At 36.9% G+C, this 3,687-nt stretch overlaps 1 long non-coding RNA gene across 1 annotated transcript; it reads left to right on the top strand.

Moving 5' to 3' along the window:
• Positions 1–220: 220 nt before the first annotated feature.
• LOC134297602 (uncharacterized) lies at positions 221–3,440 on the top strand. Its single transcript, XR_010004397.1, has 2 exons — positions 221–2,267; positions 3,174–3,440. It is a non-coding gene; the product is annotated as an uncharacterized LOC134297602 (long non-coding RNA).
• Positions 3,441–3,687: the final 247 nt, after the last annotated feature.

Below are 3,687 nucleotides of genomic sequence, written 5' to 3' on the forward strand. Positions count from 1 at the left end.
ATCCCAAAAGGGATTCCCTCAACTGCCTTGGCATAACAGGGAACCTCTATTGCCCAGCCACATTGAACATGGTTTTGGCATATTCAAAGACTTTCTTCCATTTTACAATACTGAGACTACAGGAGAAGGAAATTATTGTAGAAGAAAGAGTAACAGAACAACAGTGATATTGGATTCATTGACGTGCTTTTCCTGTCAATGAAAAGTGATGATCCAATCAAGATTCAAGTTCAATGTTACTATGAGAGAGCCATGTCATCATGCAGCAAGCTCCATCAGAAGGCACTTTTACCCTGCTGTAATCACATTTTATCAGACGTATGTAATAAAGTCCTAACAATTAGACCACAATTCAAGAAGGATATTGACAAGTTAGAAGAGAAGGGCAACCAAAATGATCAAAGGTTTAGAAACCAAGCCCTATGAGGAACAACTTAGTTAGTTGGGTACTTTTAACTTGGAGAAAAGAAGGCTGGGAATGAATATGATAGCCATGTTTAAATATTTGAAATGATTCTTCATTGAGGAGGAGGAGGCAAGACTAGGATATGGAACAATGAATTCAAACTGCAAAAAAGATTCCACCTAAATATTAGGAAGAATTTTATTGTGGTTGATGGTAAGAGCTGTTCAGCAATGGAATATACTGCTTCGGGACATGGTGGAGTCTTCTTCTCTTGGGGTTTTTATGCAAAGGTTGGATGGCCATCTGTCAAATGTGCTTTGATTGTGTTATAGCAAGTGGTTGGACTGGATAGCCCTTGTATTCTTTTCTAATTCTATGATTCTATGAAATAATAAAAGGATAGTAAAGAAAACTATCCAGTTACAGAGTTAAATAGACCAAATGCCAATAATGAAGATACATACACACGAGAATTTGGGATATTATCTCAGGTTTCAGTAACGACATGCAGAGATCATTAAATCTTAATGCATTATTATTGCATTTCTAACTTCAATGACTTTAAACAATTATAAGACTTTAAGACTGTGAAAGAACCCAGATGAATGATTTATTAGGCATAAATTAAGACTTCTCTCTAGTGGCCAACTAAGATGAGGAGCAACAGACATCATGCCATGCTCGTGGATGATGAAGTGAAAATCTGCTGCTCACAGAGTTAAATATTCCAATTGCCAAATGATCTCAAAAGCCCTGACCCTTAGAATTTCTTGTTGGTGGTGCTATTAATATATTTCTTAACAGTAGTGGCTGTGGCATTGGCATCTACCCTGTGTGATTTGATAAGAACACTTATGCTTCTTCTTCTGATCTTAGTATATGGAATGCCCCTTATGTTGGACCACAGGAACAAGGCATGAACATCATATATAAAACATGAGAAGGCTAGATCATCAAGTTTGCAGACGACACCAAACTGGGAGGGATAGCTAATGTGAGGAGAAGCCATAGGGAGAAGGGAGCAAGCTTGTTTTCTGCTGCCCTGGAGACTAGGACATGGAACAATGGCTTCAAACCACAGGAAAGGAGATTTCACCTGAACATTAGGAAGAACTTCCTCACTGTGTGAGAGAGAGAGCTGTTCAGCAGTGGAACTCTCTGCCCCGGAATGCGGTGGAGGCTCCTTCTTTGGAGGCTTTAAGCAGAGGCTAGATGATCATCTGTCAGGGTGCACTGAATGCAATTTTCCTGCTTCTTGGCAGGGGATTTGACTGGATGGCCCATGAGGTCTCTTCCAACTCTATGATTCTATGAATGGCTTACATCCATCCTAAGCATTCTTACTTATTTTGGCATCCCTCCACAGCAAGGAAAGCTCTTGTCTTTCATTTGACATGAGATTGCTATACTGACCTATACTTGATGATAAATGATTGGCAGGGGTATGAGGGACAATTTTGACGTGGTGGGCTGTGACAGAAATGGGAGACATATGAGGTTTAGGTCATGGACACTACTAAAATGATTTACTAAGGAAAAACTTAGGGGGAAAATTATCATGGGGACAATGCTTTCATTTGTCATCCATCTTTTGAAAAAAAATAGACTAATACTTTTATGTGCATATTTTTTCTTGGCAGAAACATGTTCATCAGCATCTCTGTTTAATACATTTTGGAGAACAATTTTTTTTCTCAGTGCATATATTTTTATGTGATTTTTCCTAATGTGTACATTTATATTTAATTCTAAATTCCTATTTTAAAAAAAAAATGAAAAAAATTCACAGCCAGTCCTACATGGGAGGGATTTGTTTTGAGAAACAGACATGCATTGGTACTGCTAGCAGATCAACTGGCTGGTAAGGAATTTATTATATTATAAATATTAATAGATATTTTTGTTAACTGCTTGTTATGGATTTAAACTTCACATCCTCAAAAGGAAAAAAAAGAAAAGAGGGAAGAAATGGAGGGATAACTTCTCTCACCTGCATAAGAAAAAAAGAGTAACCTGGTCAGGTTTGAATGGCTTCTATTAAACTTTTATATCCCCATCATTGAATTACCCCTTGTTGATTCATAAGATCCACAGGGGGGTGATTAGCTGATTGACTTTGGTTTCAGCTAATTATAATATTGCTGAATGTGTATTTGGCATCCTTATGCTTTTATGATTTGTTTTATTGTGTGTTATTGATTTCTTTTTAATTGTGTATTTTATTATTTGGGAAGTTGGCTATCTCCTAGCCTCCTTGTGAGCCAAAAATAGAATACAAAGTGCAATATGAAAAATACATTCTGAAACATCTTGTTTGAAAACCCCAATTTCCCATTGAAATACGGGTGAGTTTACGTTGGTTAAGATTGTTTTTCATGTTAAATGTTGTATTGTTCTTTCAATTTTTTTTTCGCACTACAAATAAGATATGTGCCTTGTGCATGCAAATTCGTTCATTTTTTTTCAAACTATAGTCTGACCCCCCCCCCCCCCACACACACACACAACAGACTGAGGGACCATGAATGAACCCTCTGCTTAAAAAGTTTGAGGACGCCCGCTCTCTCTTTTTCTTCCCCACCCCCAAAGGGATTTTTTTTATTAATCATTATTATTCTATAATACATTATCATAATTACAATACATTTTCCTTTTCCATTCCCTTCTCCTCCACACACCCACCCCACACCCTTCCCTGTGACAACTTAAACCTTTTTTTCTTTTCTACATGAGCCTTCTTTCCATTCTATCCAATTTTTTCTTTCAGCTTTCATCATATGGTTTAACAATCTGGAGGACGCCTGCTCTCGATCACTGTTTGGTACCATGGGTTTTGATGCCGTCTCTCATCAGTCCATACCTATGTTTTAAGTCCAAGTGTCCTCTCAGCTTCACGTTTGCCTTGTTGCAATGAGGGAGAAGGACTTCTTTGCAATAGATTCCATTCATAAAATTATCTAAAATAATTTATATCATTGCCTTCATGCTATGTGTATAATATGTATATGAAACATAAATAAAATTTGCATTTAGACTTGGGTCCTTTCTCCAAAATATTTCATTGTGTATATATGTGTAAATTCAGGCATTCCAACATCTGGAAAATAATCTAAATTCAAAGCACTTTTGTGTATTTAAATATGGGATACTCAACCTGTGTTAGGTTTTAATTCCTGTAATGTTAGTGCTGTAACAACTCATGTTGTTAGCTGCCTTTGGTCCCACTTGAGAGAAATGAGGGCTATGCATTAATTCATTAATTAAGTACTGTATGGGTGTGT

This window comes from Anolis carolinensis, chromosome 3 (assembly GCF_035594765.1).
Source record: "Anolis carolinensis isolate JA03-04 chromosome 3, rAnoCar3.1.pri, whole genome shotgun sequence".
NCBI lineage: Eukaryota > Metazoa > Chordata > Lepidosauria > Squamata > Dactyloidae > Anolis > Anolis carolinensis.